The sequence below is a fragment of the Panthera pardus genome, unplaced genomic scaffold, assembly GCF_024362965.1.
Source record: "Panthera pardus isolate Hobbes unplaced genomic scaffold, ASM2436296v1 HiC_scaffold_22, whole genome shotgun sequence".
NCBI lineage: Eukaryota > Metazoa > Chordata > Mammalia > Carnivora > Felidae > Panthera > Panthera pardus.
The window spans coordinates 68638604-68656896 of record NW_026526788.1 but is presented as its reverse complement, the minus strand read 5'-3'; the positions used below and the strand labels follow the sequence as shown (position 1 = coordinate 68656896).

The 18293-nt window shown below is 45.5% G+C and overlaps 1 protein-coding gene across 2 annotated transcripts in view; it reads left to right on the top strand.

Annotated features, from left to right (window-relative positions):
* The first annotated feature begins 387 nt into the window (after positions 1-387).
* The window catches only part of GPAM (glycerol-3-phosphate acyltransferase, mitochondrial), a 62690-nt gene continuing 44784 nt past the window's right edge, over positions 388-18293 (top strand). Inside the window, exon 1 of one of the 2 annotated variants that reach the window (XM_053909920.1) lies at positions 388-616. The gene's annotated coding sequence lies outside the window, so the exon portion shown is untranslated. Of the gene's footprint in view, positions 626-18293 lie in introns of both variants that reach the window. The other variant, XM_019459434.2, reaches the window with a different exon arrangement.

The window sequence follows — 18293 nt, the reverse complement described above, 5'->3', positions numbered from 1 at the left end:
CAGCCCTGCTCAGACCCACTCAGGCTTGCTTTCTTGGCCGCAGTGAGAACTCTCCTGGCAACATGGAAGCATCCAGTCTGGGAACTGGGGGCCCCACGTGATCGCTCAGGATATTCAGTGACAGCAAGTTGCGTCAGGCTCATCCAGTGAGAATGAGGCTCCTGAGCTCCTGAGGCTCACTCCCTGGTCAGAAAATCCTCATCAGGCTAAGCCAAGAAGACACCACCCACAGAATCATTAAATTATAACAAGCCCTGAAACTCACTCCAGAAGCCTGGGTCTGTTTGTCCTTGCAGTCGGAAGGAAGCAGCTGATTGGCTGGCTGAGCTCAGACTAGCAGGCCTTATCTCCGACTAGTTATTATTTGATTAAAGAGGCCTCCTCCTGTGGTGTTTCAAAACCATGCTGGGAGAGTTTACTGCTGCCTAGGGACTTTTTCTGAGGTTACTACAGAACACCCAAAGTCCTTCAGTCTCCAGCTATACAAACAGACACCCAGAGGAGCTTTGTCCACTTCCACACCCAGGCGGGGGCTGTGTTCTGCAGAGTCTCCATCAGCTTTGCTAATCAGCTGGTTGAAAATAATTCCTTAAACACCACAGAGTCAAGGATACAGGTATTAAAGGTAATTTGGCGGGGGGGGGGGGGGTCTCTAATTTCCTAGGATGTCATGGCATTCGAAAAGGGGGTAGGGGTGGAGGTCTGGGGTGCAGAGTGGAGAGCAGGAGAGTCAAAGGAAATGGAAAAAGGATGTGCAAGAAAAAAGAAATCTTGAAATTCTACAAAAGGCAAGGCCAAGGTGTGAGTTATTTGCACCTGGAGAGAGGCGTGAGCGTGATCGCGATGTATCATTCACATCTGCAGGCTTTTGCTCCCCGGGAAACCTTTCTCGAGGTCTGTCCACTCCCTTGGTATGTCTGTCATCCTTCCCCCTGGCTCAGAACCCCAAAGTCCCAGTAGGGTTTTGGGCATTATGAGAATCTGGTGGCTTTAGCTTGAAACATTGTCTGATATGATTTGCAAATGGGACAAGGCCCCCTGAAGGTTCTGCTTGGTGACACCAATCCTTGTGATGTTGACCACAGAGAGAAGAATGGGGCCGAGCATCTCATTTATGAGAATTTGTTTCCCCCTTTGCCTGGGATCTGTGTGTGATGTGCACTCTCGGTTCTCACGCCCCTCATGGCCCCAGCTCGGCGATGTTTTCCGCGCTTGGGCTGAGAGGTCAAGTCAAAGGGCTTCCTCGCTAAGAATGCAAGCTGGGCTCTGGGCTCCACATGATGCCAGCAGGGATTTACCCACCTGGGAAGAGGATGGAAACGTCCCCTCTAATTGTTACATTTGGCTGGAGGTGCCCGAGGAGGGGAGGATATGATGCAAGACAAGGAAAACATCATTTTATTTGGGTGGAAAACAACGCTTTCGTAGTAAATCAGCATTAAAATTGTTGGGTTTTTTTCTTTCTTTCTTTCTTTCTTTTTTTTTTTTTTTTGCTGTGCATTTTTGATTACTGCATTTCCTCTCTCTGGCCGTGGTGGTTGTCTTAATTTCCACATGTTTCCATCCAGGTTGTCTTCATTGTGAACTGTTTGTACCTGGGTTGCTTGTGCTGTGTCAGTTTTGGCAGGCTGTTTTCCTGGCTTTGCCCCCCCACCCCCCGCCCTGCAAACCGGCTCTGCGGGAGGGGGGCGTGGGGGGGGGGAGGGAGATTCTCTTGGCAGAGGCCCCATTGGATTTCCTGAGACTATTTGGGGTAATGGTCTGAGGCGCTTGTCAAAGTCAGTCTCCTCCCCCCTCACAATTTTAAGGGAAATGGCAAGAGGGAGGTCAAACCCAGAGCGGGGAGTTGTACCTCCTGGACCTGGTTCCTTCCTGCTCTTTTGGGAGCACTTTCTCCCTTTACCATCATCCGGATGGCCTGAGTCTGCTCCTCCTCTCTCACTGTTCTCCCATCTCTGTTCTCCACACGGACACTCATTCTTTGCACCCACCATGGCGGCCTTCTTGCATGTTACCCTTTCTGCTCGGAGCATTTCCTCCCTTCCCTGCCCCCTGCTCTGGCCAAGTCAACAGATTAGTGAGGTCTCTGAGTAAAGCTTCTTCCTCTGGGACTAGGTTAGGATCCCCTGGACCTCACCTCACTGAACCCCCAATCGTGTCGTCTCATGATGGCTTGTTTCCTCATCCACTCCCTCGCACTGGCAGCTCTGTGAAGCCAGGGGCCTTGCTTCCAGCCCAGCAGTGTCTGGCACCCAAGAGACTCTTACTGGCAATAACAGGTAACACTGACGGAGAACCTTCTAGCTGCCTGGCACTGTTCCGAGGGCTCTTATGCTTTTTAACCCAGTCCTCAAACTGGGAGGTGTCAACCCATTTAACAGACAAGGGAACTGCATAAAGAAACAAGTTGGGGCACCTGGGTGGCTCCTTTGGTTGAGTGTCCAACTTCTGATTTCGGCTCAGTTCATGATCCCAGGGTGGTGGGATCGAGCCCCACATTGGGCTCCATGCTCTATCCTCTCTCCCTCTCTCCCTCCCTCCCTCTCCATTCCCCGCCCCCACCAAAAAAAAAAAAAAAAAAAAAAAAAAAGAAAGGAGTTAACCTAGTAAACAGTGGACTTCAGAGCCCATGCTTTCACTCCTATGCCACAATGCCAATCTGGTGCCGAATGAATCCGTGAAAAACGAATGATAGCGGGGTAATGAATAGAACACTAGGCCACTCTCCCATCTGCTCTGTTGGACCTTTTCACTCAGCCTACTGCACATGAACCACAGTGCAGGTTGTGCGCAAGTTTCTGAGGATATGGTAGGAAATGGGCACAGACCCTGACCTGAGTTCACTTTAGTTTTGAGCTACGTCCTCTCTGTCAGGATCTGCTTTCTCCGTCAGCCTCTCACCTACCTTTGTCTTAATCACTTATGGGCTCTGACCTCATGACTGAGAGGGGCTCCAAGTCAGGAATTTGGTCCCGCCTTGAAGGAAGCATTTATAGAAACTAACACTGCCTGGATGCTTGCAGTAGATCGGGCATTGTGCTAAGGGCTTTCCCTGCCTTAGTTCATTCACCCTCCTTGTGAGGGAGGGGGTTAGCATCATTCTATGTCTTAGAGGAACCAGTTAAGGCTAAGAGAACTAACGTTCCCAAGCTGGTAAGTGCAGCAGCTGAGACTCTGATGTATCCAGCCTCATACCCGCATACCAGGGGGTTTCATAAACACTTCGCTCTGGGCTCACTGCCTCCTGGTGACTGGTCCCCTCTGGAATTCAGGCAGATATTTCTGTTTCACTGTCTGCTTCTCCAGTTGCTGAGTGGGGACCTCCTCACTGCTATGTGATCTTCAGCATTATCTTTCCTGCCTGGACCACAATCTAGCCCCGAGCTTCACAAGACCAGGGACTGGTTTGGGAGCATCTGGTCCTAGAACATCACAGCCAAAAAGCCTAAACCAAGGCCTCCAGCTTAAGGGAAACTCCAAAATCTGAAAACCTTTCTTAGAAAAGTAGTACAGCATGGGGGCGGGGGGGGGGGGGGAAGGGATGTCATTCAGATCCACTGCTGAATTTTGCTTTCTCCACTTGTTCTTTATGTTGTCTAACCCCCAGTTTCCTTATCTGTAAAATGGGTATCATATGTCTCTGGTGTGGTTACCTTGAATTTTTTTTAATGTTGGTTTATTTTTAAGAGATGAAGAGACAGAGTATGAGTGGGGAAGGGGCAGAGAGAAAGAAGGAGACACAGAATCCAGAATACAGAATCCAGGCTCCAGGCTCTGAGCCATCCGCACAGAGCCCGATGTGGGGCTTGAACCCACCAGCCGTGAGATCGTGACCCGAGCCGAAGTCGGATGCCCAACCAACTGAGCCACCCAGATGCCCCTGGTGCTGTTACTTTGAGAATAGAGATGTTCTGTTCACTAAATGCAGGTGTGTGCCTGCCATGTGTGAGGAACAGTGGAGAATGAGGCTGAGAAAGATCCCTGCCCTTGTGGAAGTTACAGTTGAATAGGAGACAATAAGCATTAAAACAAAAACAAGAACAAAACACGCACACACACACACACACACACACACACACACACACACAAATAAATAAGTCATTCCCATTTGTGATGAGAAAAAAAAGAAGGACCATATTTAGGTAGGGGAGGAAAGCTCGTCAGGCAAGACCTCCCTGGTGAACCGATAGCATATGAGCACCTAACACGCCATCATGAGCAAGAATGCTCAGCACGTGTGACCCTGGCCAACCACCTGTAACTCTCTAGGATTCAGAGGCTGTGAGTATAAAGTGAGGGGGGTGGACCGAATGCTTCCTAAGGCTGAGTTGTCCATCTCTGGTATTTACAATTCCATAGCAAGACAGAGTCAGATTAAAGGAGACTCCCCTGACTTCCTGTCCAGTACTCTTCTACCCAGCTATCTCCATGGATAGAGAGAGTCTGAGTCCAAACTCAAGAAGGCCAGGGGGAAGGCTTGGCTAACTCCGTCTCCCAGAAACCCCTTTCTCTAGTGCCTCCCTCTCTTCCCCAGCTGGAGCTCAGCATCTTCACTCCCCTATGGTCACTCCCACCAGACAGAAATCCCTAAGCCCCTTCCCAGGGACAGAAAATAGGTTCTCTCTGTCCTGTCCCCCAGGTTCCTACACATCCAGCCTGGATGATTAACCCACCTGGGACAATCATCTCTGGTGGTGGAATTCCAAGGACAGGCAGGCTGGGGCAGGGAACAGAGAGCTGAGGATGTGGGAACGGGCCCATCATCTTCCTTGGCTGCCCATGAGTGCTCCCAAGGCTGCCCCCTTCCCCACCCACTCAGCGTCCTCCCCCAGGAGCACCATGTTCCTTTTGCACTGCACACAGTGTCTTTTGTGAGCCCTGCGGCCAGGGACTTAGTGACAGCTCTTGTGAAGAACTGGTTAGCATTTTTTCCAGACAAAGCCAGAAACTGGGAGGTGATGGGAAGGCTAAGCTTGCCAAGTGTGTTGAAAGGAAATGATCAGTTTCAGGCTCCTGAAAGAATGGTCTTCAATTCTGTCCCACCTTCCCCACGGGGGACCCTGTCCCCTTGACCTCCAAGGGCATATCGACTCTCTTTCCATCTCTTCTTCCTTACCTGGGGCCTAACTCTTGCCTTCAGCTGTCTGTTAACCAATCCCCACCTACTGCTTACTGTCCATAATGTTTAGTAGGACCTCCCAGGGACGGGTTTTAGCCAGCGATGCCTAAGGGAGCAATGATGGTGGGAAGGCAGGCTGTAGATTTGATATCTCAAGGGACATAACTGTCTTCACATGAACTCAGGATTTGAAAACCTTTGTTTGGTTGGGGAGTCAAAGATTAGATGGATGTTGAGAAAGGATCAGAAATGCTGTGCAATAGATAATATGTTGTATCAAAGCGTTTCCTTTTTTTAAAGTTTATTTATTTATTTTGAGAAAGGGGGGGGTGGGAGTAGAGAGAGAGCTCAGTGGGAGTCTCGGACTCAAAAACTGTGAGGTCATTACCTGAGCTTAAATCAAGAGGCTGGCACTTAACCAACTGAGCCACCCAGGCTCCCCAAGAGCATTTCCAAAGAGACATGGAATAGCAAGTTGTACCCAGAGGCAAACTCTCCCCAACAGGTCATAAAAGGAAAGTGGCAGGATATTTGCAGTGGGAAGCCCACCCTCACCATTTGGTCCCCAGAACCTGTAGCCTTGCTAATCTTGCCAAGGGGAAGCCTGGTTCTGCAGCCACGAGCGGCATTTCAGATGTGTATTGGGGCTCCAAGTTGTCCTGCTGAGCCAGTACTAATGAAAATACTCCATCACTCCTGATCTCTCAAGCAGCAGGGCGACAGGAACCCTCTCTCCACCCCATCCTCTCTCCTTGCCTCTGTGTGTTTTACTTACTGAGCTTTGCATTCGGCCTTTCTCTAACCTGCCCTGTGGGTCTGGTGGGAAGTTTAGCTGAGGTTGACTCTGTGCATTGGGCTTCAACACCCTGCCAGAAGTCAGGTTGACAAAAATAAATAAATAAATAAATAAATAAATAAATAAATAAATAAATCCAAAACTACCCAAAATGAGTTTCAAAAGAAAACATCCTTTTCCCCATGAGCTAGACTTTCTCCGCAGGGAAGAGCAGTTTTTGTGGATCTTAACATGGGCGGAAATGGGGGGGTCAGAGGGGCGGACTACTTAGTAACAGTGTGGCTGATGTTTTCTTTCTGTCAATTCCGAATCAAAAGTGACTGTGAGGCACAAGGGTCTGGGAAAATGGAACACCCTGGGGCTGAGAGCTCTTCTCTGACTTGGCAATGGCAGTACCAGTGGGATCAAGCAGCAGGCAGGCAGGCTGGAGGCTGGCTGTTCCACACCCCAGCCCTGCTTCAGCCCAGACAGCTCTGGGGACTTGGGAGAGGAGCTGAGCCTTTACTCGGGAGTCCCCTGGCACCTCCCGGGGCAGCAGCAGCCCTAACCCCCATCACACTCCCCTTGGGGCTCATTTTAATTATCTTGAGGGATGATGCTCAGGGCAAGCCTGTGGGTAGGTTGGAGGTGGGGCCCCCCCGTCCACTGCACCAGCCACAAACAGCACGCATGATTAGATAATAGAAATGTCCCCTCTAATCGTCAGACTGTGCGGGTTCATGAAGCAGCATTGTGTGTTCCTGGTGCTTTGCCATTGCTCCTTCACAATCTCCCTTGCTATACCACCAGGCCTGCCCCACGACTAACTGGCTCCTTGACTCAGGGCAACAAGGCACAGCCACTGCTCTCAAGGAACTCAAAGTCCAGTGGAAGAGATGAGTAATCAAGCAATTTAGGGTAACATCGCCATGTGGAAGACTGCCACCAAAGAAAGAGCAGCGAGGTTTATCCTCAGGGCAACTTCAGTCCCTCCAATCCTACCCTTACCTCTCCCTCTCCTTATCCTGCAACATCTTCTCTGTTCCATCTGGGTCACAAGCCAATTCTTCTCCCAGCAACTCCAGTGGCTCCTCACAGTACCCATATTCCAGACTGCAGATGAGTGCTGGCCTATGACGTTTTTCCAATCTTAAGAACTAAGGACAGAATAGCCAGTCTTTAGTACAGCTGTGTGTATTCAGAGGCTATTTCTCCTGTCTGTCTGTCTGTCGAGATGTTGAAACATTCTTTCATTTATGAAAGGATGGTGTTTGTAGATGTCAACTCAGGTTGAATTTAATTTTAATATTACCATCGGGCAGGAAAAAAAAGTTAGGATCCATTGTTTACTGCGCTGTGATAGCTCAAAGTCTGGGAAGCATTGCCTAACAAACTGCCTGTCACCAAGGTTAACACCTATGTCCAAACTCAAGCGGGAGCCCCTGGGGTGTCTTTCTTAGTGTCTGATTTCCCAGTCTGTGGCAGACTGGCAGAGCTGTTGTATTCAAATTCAACCCACTTCCCCAAGATACTTAGCTGGCTGTAGTGGCCAAATCCTTAAATGGACGCTCCTGTTTTCTTGGTGTCCCGGGCTGCTGTATGTTTAATGCCTTGAGTATCCAATTTCTGGGCCAAACTCATGAAAATCTAAAGGGGAATTATCCGTCTCAGAAAGTAGTTGCAATGGAAATAAAAGCAATTCGTACTCAGTGTTATCAGGATGTTTAATTTTTCATTGAAATTTCAAGATAAAAGGTGATCTTGAGAGTTGTGTTAACCCAGATCTTCGGCTTCCATTGATATGCAGCTTAGAAACTGCTGGAAAAGATGCCAGTCTGGCTTGGAGCAGCCTTTTAGGAGTCGAAGGATCTGGTATAGTTCATTGAAGTCCCATAGTACATCAGGTTATCCTGCCATTTTAGATATGGTTTGGGCTTTGGAAGTCCCCATGAAGCTTGATGGACAGAAGAAAATGCCCATCAGGCAAGCCAGATCCTGGTAATATAAATGGCAAAGTTCAATCTCTTCGGTTGTGGTTGAACATTTCTGTTAACCATTGTTTAAAATAAGTGATTCATGCTAGGCTTAGATAATTTATTTTTAAAAATTTTTTAACATTTATTTATTTTTGAGAGAGAGAGGGAGAGAGAGACAAAGCGGGGAAGGGGCAGAGAGAGAGGGAGACACAGATTCCAAAGCAGGCTCCAGATTTTCTCAGCTGTCAGCACAGAGCCTGATGCAGGGCTCAAAACTCAAGAACCGCAAGATTGTGACCTAAGCCAAAGTCAGATACTTAATTGACTGAGCCACCCAGGCGCCCCATTAGATAATTTAGCTGCAAGGAGGGTTTTGCTTTACCATTCTGCAATGTTGGTTTTACTTTGTGATGGAAATTGCAAAGGAGATTCTCATGTTTGGACTGAGTGCTTCTTGAGGTCAAGGGTGTGCCTTGTGTATGCTATTAGTGAACACATTCTTCTACTTCTGTCTATCTCTCTGCTGGGACCAAACACATCTCTTGGCACATAAGATGTCAAAAAATTGTTGTTGTGATACCAATAATGCAAATGCCTGATATATTTTGGAGAGAATTCATTTCTGGCAGTTTCTACCTGGGCCTAATATGATCACTTAATCATTCATTTTTTTTCAACTTGCCTATTGAATTATTAGAAGAAAATTCTTTGACTTGACAATTCTGTTTTGGTTTGCAACCCTACAAAGAGGAAGAAGTGGGCATATGGTGGTCATCAAAGACCTCTAGTGAGCAGTTTGTGTTCCAAGCCTTGGTACCTAGTTTTCTGGAACCTCCATTGGCTGCTTAGTCAGGGTCTGGGGAGCAACAGGCATGGTCCATTTGACCTTGCATAATTGTATTTGGTTTGCCTGGGCAATTTGGCCAACACAGTCTTTTCCGCTTAACTCACCCTTCTTGTGGCAGGCAGCCCTCTGGCTGATCAGCAGCCTGAGGTCCAAAGAGAATAATCTAGAAGGCTTAGGGAAGTTTGTCATCCTAGCTTTGCCATTGCTCAGTTATATGGCCCTGGGCAAGTCATCTGTCTCCCTGGGTCATGTGAACCATGGCCTGTGAACCATGTTGGAATAGATCAGAATTTCTCAACCTTGGCACTGGCGACATTATGGGTAAGATAAGTTTTGGCTGAAGGGCTGACTGTCCTGTGCTTTGTAGGATGCCTAGCGGCATCCTGGCTTCTATCCACTAGATGCCAGTGGTGTTCTTCCCCTCTTTTGTAATGAGCAAAAGACATTTGGACACTTCCAAATGTCTTCCTAGGGGCAAAGTCATCCCCAGTTGAGAACTATTGGATCAGATTATATTTACCTCCGTCTCTGAAGCCACAGTGAGTTGTTAATCTATTCTGTTTTATCAAACACCTACCATAAGCTAGGCATTATATTAGGTTTTGTAGCCTCAGTATTTTGTACAGCTATTCCATTGAGTAAGTGCCATCTACTTCATGAAACTCTGAATTAGAGCTAGAATGGCGTCTACAGGGGCACTGAGGTAGAATGAAGAAAAGAGAGAATCTCTATTTGGACTCTTACTAGCCTCATCTATAAAACATCAACCTTATACATTGTTGTCAGGACCTGATGCTTAGTGTATATGAAAGACCTTAGATGATAGTAGACATTCAGTAATTAACCTCATTCTCCTTTCTTCTTCCTCACCCCTGAGAGAATCAGATCTGCACAAACCATTATCAGCTTTGCTCTGCTATCTCTAGGAATCTACCCTTCTCCTACCACATGCCCCCAATCTGCTCCCCAGGGAGGCCAATACTGATATGTCCTTTTGAAAATCTCCAACTGGGTGGGTCTGACTTCAGCTCAGGTCATGATCTCAGAGTTCGTGGGTTTGAAACCCACATCTGGCTCTCTGCTGTCAGTGTAGAGCCTGCTTTGGATCCTCAGTCTCACTCTGTCTCTGCCCCTCCCCTGCTTGCTCTCTGTGTCTCAAAAATAAACAAACATTAAAAAAAACTCCAACTATATGTTTCAAGGAGAGCCCCCACCCCACCCCCAATGTCTTCTATTGCCAGATTATTAACTTGGTGCATTTTTGAAGGAGTTGCCTCTCCCTAGTGAAGAAAAAGATTCTCCAGAGAATAACCAGAGATGAGCAGAGGCCATTGTTTTGTGTTTGCTTTTGCACAGTGACAATAAGGAACTGAGGAAGCCCCAGGTCCTCCTCTTTGAGTCATCAACACTGCTTCTCCTGGGTCACTGATTGGGCCATGGGTTTTATCATGGGTTCTGAGTGTCTCAGGGGCAAAGATCCTGCATTGGACTTCCATGGGAGCTCCTACACCACCTCCTCCAGGGAACACATGTTGGTATTTTGTAGCCTGATATGGTGAGAAGCATCATGGTGCAGTAGTAAGCAGTTCAGGGCAAGGGAGTTTGAATCTGTATTTTCTTCTCGGGTCAGACACTGACCAGGGGCTATGGAGAACATGAAGACAGTGTAACTCTTGGAAAAAATAGGTGCAGGCTCAAATCCCAGCTCTGTCACTCTCTGTTTGGCCTTGGGAAATGTATGTTACTACTCTGAACCTTGGCTGTCATAGCTGAGAAGTCTGCAATCATAAGGGTCCCTCTTCATATGGAGGTTGTATTAAATAATAGAATACGTGGAAAGCATATGGTACAATCCTGGTCATTTTTTTTTTGAGAGAGAGAGAGAGAGAGAGAGCGAGCACAAACAAGTGTAGGGAAGGGGCAGAGAGAGAGAATCTTAAGAAGGCTCCACGCTCAGCACAGAGCCCGATGTGGGGCTCGATCTCATGACCATGCAATCATGACCTGAGCTGAAATCAAGAGTTGGATGCTTAATCGACTGCTCTGAATCCTGGAAAATATTAAGTGCTCAATAGAAATCCACTTTAATTAATAATATGTGTCATGTTAAAGAGTAACTATAAGCAGTAATAAATATGATAGGTATTACATAACAAAAAGATGGATTTGGGTGGATGAAAACGTATGTATGAGATTGACTTGTTCCATTACTGATGAGAAAACAGGCTCAGAAGGGGAAGCAAGGGGGAAGGGTACCCAGGTTAATGGCAGAGCTGGGGCAGATCTTACATCTCTAGATTCCCCTCTAGATGCTGGTTCTACTGTCCTGGGGTTGCTTTCCTGTATTAAAGAAGAAATTACTCAATAACAATTGTAACATGATATGGCAGACTATTCAGGACTCTCACCAGAGGTATAGGCACCACCACGATGGGGACTTTACAGTATAGAAGACAGACCGGACTCAACTCCAAATACAGCATGGGCAAGAAACAGGGTGGGGGCCTTGGATGGAAAAGTACTAAAAGGAGACAACAAGGTTAAGGGGGACTCTGGGTAAACCGACCTAACATGATTCTTCCCTGAACACAGGTTGGGGTGGTCAGACAACACCTGGGGAATGATGGAGGGCTAGGAGCCTGATCAGATATCGAAGGTTGGGGCTCTGGCTAAACTGACTTAGCAGCATTCTTGCGAATACTGGATTTTACAAGGAGGTGCATGGATGGGCCTAGGAGAAGGTTCAGGAGACTGACTAAAGTTTGAATTTTTGTCACCTGCTTGAACATTTAGTGGCCAAGTTTAGAAAATTGCATACAAATTGAGGAAAATGCACCAGTTGGTTTAAGTACCATGTGCTGTTTTCAGAGGGATTTCTTCTTCAGAGTAAGAGAGAAATAAATATTGTTTAATGGGGTTCTGATGACCTAGGGCTGCCCTAGAGAAAATCAAGGTTTGAGCGGGGGTACCTAGCCACCCAAGGCTCCAGCTACACCAGCCGGTCCTTACATACCACCAAGCGCTCTAGCACTTATTGCCTTCATCCCTCCATCTCCCACCTTCTCAAAGTTCAGCCCTTACCTCCCAGCCCAGACCCAAGGGCCTGGTAAGTTCATCTTTTGCCTTAATGCTGATACTTGGTCTCGAGAGCCACTGTGAATGACTATATAACTGAGCACAAATAGCGTTTCCCTTTCCAACGAGGCTGCAAGAGATTTCTCTGGGCTGTCTCAGACCTGTGACTCATATCTTATCTTTCACCTCTTGCCAATAAATCATGGGCTTGCTTGAGAAGAAAAGACTGAGGGTTTTAGGCTCATTGTTCAAAGAGGAAGAATTTTAACAGAGTGTCTTGCCGCACTTGGTCCTTCAATATTGACCATTTGGGGCCTGCTTGCAACGGGAGGTTATGTGGTTCTGTTTGGGTTCTGACATCATGTTCACATGATGCTGCATCACGTGTCATTACACAGTAAGTGGAACCATGGTATAAATGGAATAACTCATTTGCTTTAAGCTCTACTGTAGTCTTAAAGAATGGTCATAATTCAGTCAAGAAGTTCAATCAGTAGAGTCCTGTTTCCTACCAGAATTCTATCTCCTATTTCACTTTTTTTTTTAACTAAATTAAAATTTAACTGAAAGTGGGTGTCCTTCTTATCTGAAGAAGAGGCTCACCACGCACAGAATACACATTTTAATACTTTTCTTTTACTCCCCTCCCCCTCTTTTGTTTAACCCCTTTCTGGCATAGCACATGTCAACTGATGATTTAAAGGACGGCTCTGCAGATTATGGCTCCTGGGCCAAATCCTGGCCACCACTTGTTTTATAAATAAAGTTTTATTGGCACACAGCCACATCCATTCATTTATGTATTATCTATGTCTGCTCTCATACTACTACAGAATGGAGTAGTTGTGATAGAAACCATATGCCCAAAGACTTAAATACTTACTAGCTAGCCCTTTACAGAAAAATTGTGCCGATTCCTGATTTAGAGTATGAGTGTTGGGGTCAAACATGCCTAGGTTCAAATGAGGTCTAGGTTACTCATTAGCATGTAACAAGCTAGCTTTGACATTGGAAAAGCATGTGACTTCTCTGAAACATAAGCTGTACAATAGATAAATACCTACTACCTTGCAGGGTTGGTGTGAGAATTCAGTGAGATAATATTTGTAAAAACTACAGCCCTGTGCCTGGCGCAGAACAAATGCTCCATAAATAGTAGCTATTCCTGAACATTCATTCCTTTAGCCAACAAATGTATATCTAGTGGTTTCTCTGTGCCACACCTGGGGTGGGGGCCACAGCAATGCTTGACACAGACAGTTCTGCCTCTCAGAGAGCTCACGTTCTAATGGAGAAGAGAGGCAGCATAAAGAAAATGAACTAGAGATCATTATCAAATAGTGATGAGCGCTGTAAATAAAATCAAATGGGATGACATACAAGAAAATGATGAGGCAGGGAATAGAAAATTGCTAACCAAGCTAAGACCTAAACATAAGAATGAATCAGCCATGTGCATATCCAGAGAAGAAATATTCTCCACAGCAGGGACAGGGAGTAAGGAGTCCCTGAACCGGGGATGAGCTTGGGATGGTCCAGGAAGACAGGTGGCCTCGGGGACTGGGGCGATGATGGAGAGGGGGATGACAGAGGTTGGCAAGGGTAACAGCATGTTGACACTTGCAGGTCTTGAGAAGACTTGAGAGGCAGGGGTGCAATCTGAGACCATAATGGAGCAGAAATGAAGTCCTTGGCCTCATTCTACGACATTTGTTGTAAATATATGATCCTTCCTCTTTGGTCTCTGGCATTTGTTGCTGTTGGAAACCAGAAACGAGAAGGGACCTTGGGGACCCTTGGCAGAGTGGAAGCTTTTGGTTGTCGCAAGTCCATCCCACCACCCCAGCTGATCCCGGCCCCCTCATTTGGGCTTTTCTCCTTACAGTACCCCTGACTCACCCAAAAGATCTTCTGGCTGATGCTATTACCTCTTTGAAATCTTTCTTATCAGGAGCCTTTAATGCTTCTCCAGGCAGAGCACTTACGGTGAAAACCAGTTAATGTAATCTTAAAACACTCTAATAAATTTCCAGCAACATAAGACCACCAGATAATCACTTTGTCCCTAGGCTCACTCAGAATTCACAGCTCAGATCCCACAATTAGCATTTCTTTTGTGTCTGAATCATTGAACAGGCGTGAAGAGCCCCAGTGATAATATTTTGCCTTTTGGAGGTTTTAAAGAAAGCTGTCGATATCATCAGTTACCCAAACTGCCTTTCGAGTTGCTAATAGGAACAGCCAGGCTGCAGTTCCCAGTTTCAAAGCCCTGTTGCATACCTAGCTACTTAAAAGTCTGCCTTTATCTTCATTCTCCCCTTTCTTCATCATCCTCATCCTCACCAAAACCCCTTACTGGAAAGTACTTAGCTGGCTGATAGTAACTCGTACTTCCTTTACAGTGTGCAGAAATGTGTTTCGGTCTCCTCTTGCTTTAGACATTGTTAGAAGAACAAGATCCCACATGTGGCTGTCTTCCAAGCCATGCTTTCAAACTGACGCCGAGTCTTACTTTGGGGTCCCTGAATGACCGCAGAGTGGGGGGTTATGAACCCCCTGAAATCAAACGCAAACTTCTACATGTGCCTCCCCCCCCCACCCCCTTGGGAGAGAATTTAGAGCTTCATCTGACTCTCAGCGTTCCCTGACTACAAAAAGTTAGGAACTACAGCTTGCAAGACTTTAGTGACACAATCCGCAGTATAGTCATTGAAGGAAAACACTATGTGGATTTGTAACTGGAAATGGGAAGTTGTTGGGGTTGGAGCTGGGGAAGCCTGCGATTCTGAAACACCACATTGATCAATTATGGCCTGTGAAGGCAAGTGGGATTGATACCTGGATCAAATGAGGCCTCTCTTTTTAAGGGATTAGACATTTTCTCAGGAACTCTTAGGATAATAGCAAACATTACATATTGCCTGCCACGTGCCAGGTAGTGTCCCAGTGCCTTCCATATTTTAACTCTTAATCCTCACATCTACCGTATAAAGTAGATACTGTTATTAGTCTTGTTTTACAGATGAGGAAAATGAGGCACAGAGAGATTAAAACCATAGACTGAGTTTGCATTCAACATTCCAAGACCCTTCATAGTTCTGGATAATGTAGTTTGTCAAGCTGTAATTAATCGTTCAGAATAATTACCATTTCGGATATGGCTGAATGGCGGCCGTGTTGTAATCTTCAAGCCCGTGCCTAATCAATAATAGGATTCCCTTATGTGCCACTCTGGTTTTGTGAATAAGAACAGATTGTAGGTCATGTGCAGAGGACGCCCAGCTGACTCCTCTTTTAATTAGAATTTGTCTAAGCGTCCTGTGGTTTATAAAATGGGGTTACTGACCTAGTAGATAATTTTATTGTGACTATTATCACCACTAAAAAATTCATGCCATGAACATAAGGCATGCCATGACCCTGTAGAGCTTAAAGTTAACCAAACCTTATCTCTGGGAGGTCAAAATTTCATTCATTCCAGGATTTGATCAATTTATGAGGCTTTAGATATAATTCACCCTTTACCTAGATTCTTTATATTTAATAGTTAATGGGCAGGTGACCTAGGAGCTTACAGACTATCCTCTAAAAGCATCGTTTATAATTAACCTAGAGAAAACCAACATTGTGGATATTAAGGTTTCTTTAATCCCATGTAACCCATAATGGTTGCTAGGAATTCTACAATTTGTGGATGCGTGCTAAATTTACATATATGTGCCTATGACTTGTAGAGGTAAAGTAGGAACTCTGGACCAGAACTGACAGCCTTTGGAAAAAGTAACTATAAAATAATTTGATAAAGGGGACACATGTTTTGCCGTCTCCTAAGCAGAACTGGATGTGCAAGAGGGTGCAATGGGTGAGGTGTAAGTCAGCCTGGGTGAAGGGTTGGGCTCAGTGACCTGCTCAATCAGTGGTATTAACCAAGTAGGGCTAGGAGAGGGGATTGTACCCTGTGACTCTGGATTATGGAAAGCCTATTATACAATATCTTACTTTCATGTTGGAGATCGTCCTTGTAATCCATTTCAAATATTTTATGGAATAATATGATGGCTGTCAGAAAAGATTTGGTAGTAATCATAGTCAGTTGTATTATTACGCTTATTCGAGTTTTGCTTTATACCAGGTAATTTAGATAATTGGAAACTGGGTTGGTATTACTCTTTGAAAACCTTTTCTGTTGGGAAATCTGTAAGTTAAAAGCTAAAGATAGTTAAAAGGAGTATGTTTAGAGCACTCAAGAGAATGCATTTCTAAAGGAAAATCTTGGAGCCTCTACGTCCTCAAAAGTAATAAAACTAAATTTCTTTAAAAGTTTTCTAAATCGAGACTTAATTGAACTTAGATTAATCTTCTTCCTGATGAGACTTAATACATGAAGCTCTAACGTACTTTCTTCTCTTAGAAAAAAGAATACTTTCAATGCAAAGTAGTTCCGCTTCTCCTTGCCTTCGTTGTGAATTTTTTTTTTTTTCCTTTTTGACAAAAACTGATTCTGAGGAGGACAAATAAAAATAAGTCTATCTCCAGCCATGTCTACCTCTCAAGTATTTTCAAATTCCTTCCTTCAAGTGTACTGGGCACACGCATGTTTGCCTCCTTATTCATAGTGTTCCCTCCCCTCTGACCCAAAGATTGGGAGTGGGAGAAGAATGGGTAATCTGCTTCCTACCTCTCTACCAAGCTTGAATACATGCTTCCCCAAGACCCATAGAATCCTGAGCCCCTAAAGCTCTATGGTTCATAGATCCCTCCTTGAATCCTTCTATTCTTAACGTTATGCTTGTCCAGGATTGTTGACAGTTGTAACAGCCATTCACGTTCTCCTTTATTAAATAGTTGATCAATCTCATCTTGTACTTAGACATGCAACAAACACCTTGAGCATCTGTTTTGTGCAAGGCACTGTTAGATGGTAGGAAATCAAGATGGGAATGGGAGAAGTCAAGAATTTAAGAGGGACAGGCAGACATTAAATGGCTAATTCTACAATGGAGTCTTCAATTATAATTGTGATAAGTCCCATGGGGGAGAAGCATACAACAAGGGGTTCTGACCTAGTCTGGGAATCAATGAAAGTTGTCATGAGGAGGTGAGACCTGAACTGTGTTATGAAGCATGAGTTGTAGAGAAAACAGGGAGTTGTAGTAGGGACCACTGCCAGCAGAGGAAGAGAAGGGCAGTGAAAGAGAAGGGCAGAGGCATTTTTCTTAAGGAACTGAAAGCCAGCCAGTGTAGCCAAAGTCAGAGAGAAAGGGCAAGTGAGAGAAGATGAGGCGGTGAGACTAGCAAGATAAGGGTGGTGAGGTTACTTAATACCAGGTATTAGAGGCCATGTTGAAGACTTTTTTCTAAAAGTCCCTATCCTAAAAGTCCAAGGCCTTTGTCCTAAAAACTGCAAGGAACAATTTAAAGGATTTTAATCACCTGCAGTGGGGATCAGGCAGAGAAATGGGGGTGTTAGAAATGCTCAGTGTTGCATTTTCAAATGTCTGCTCTGGAGGATGTGTGGGGAGTTTGGGAGGGTGGGGGGTGGGGAGCTGACATGAGGAGTCTGGGTAGTAAGTTTTGTGCCTTCCAGGGAAGGTGGTAGTGGCCTGCATTAGGACAATGCAGATAGCGAGGAGGTAAACGGGTGATGGGCTTAAAGCTATTTAGAAGGCAAAATTGCTAGAAGTTACTGTTGGATTGGAGGCAGGAAGAGGTTAAAAATGACTCCTAGGCTCCTGGTTTGCTGAGGAGAGAGTAAGGAGAGAGAATGAAGGAGGCCTTTGAGCCAGTAAAAGTTGCCAAGGAAAAACATCTAGGTAGGGAGAAAGAAATCCAGGAAGCGTGGGATTGTGAAAGCAGAGGAAAGGTCTTGCTCCTTCCCCTAGAGCTTGAACTTGCTCAACAAACCATCAGTATCCAATAATCTGACATCAAGTTGTACAATAGTAGAGGGGCTCTGGGTAAGTCTGGGCACTCATGATCTAGTCCACGTTAGGATCCCTCTTCCAGAAGACAAGGTACTTTGTTTCCAGCTAGTCTCACAACTCCACAAACCACCTTGGACAATACCTTCCAAAAACCAAGAGTGACTTTCAGAGAAATGACTTAAGAAATATTTAGGAACAAAAAGTTTTCCTAAACCGACATGCTGTCATCATAAATGCAACAAAGGCACAGCAAAGACAAACTTTTATGATATCATATGGGGCTGGCCTGTCAGAAGCTCCTAAAGCTCTTCATTCCAGATTGGGAACTTTGCTTTATCTAGCCCAACCAGAAGGTTCTCTGAGGTTGTTCTGATAGTCATTAGGGCTGTTCATAAATGTTTGGTTAGCTTGCTTTGGACACACGACAGGATTACATTTCTTTACCCAGTTGCTTTATATAATGCTTTACCTAATGAAATGGGAACAGAAGTTAAGTCTGGATTAAGAGCCAGTACCTGGTTTCCACTCTCCATTCCTGGCCTCAGCAAATAAGGAAGTACATGTCAATAAAGAGCTT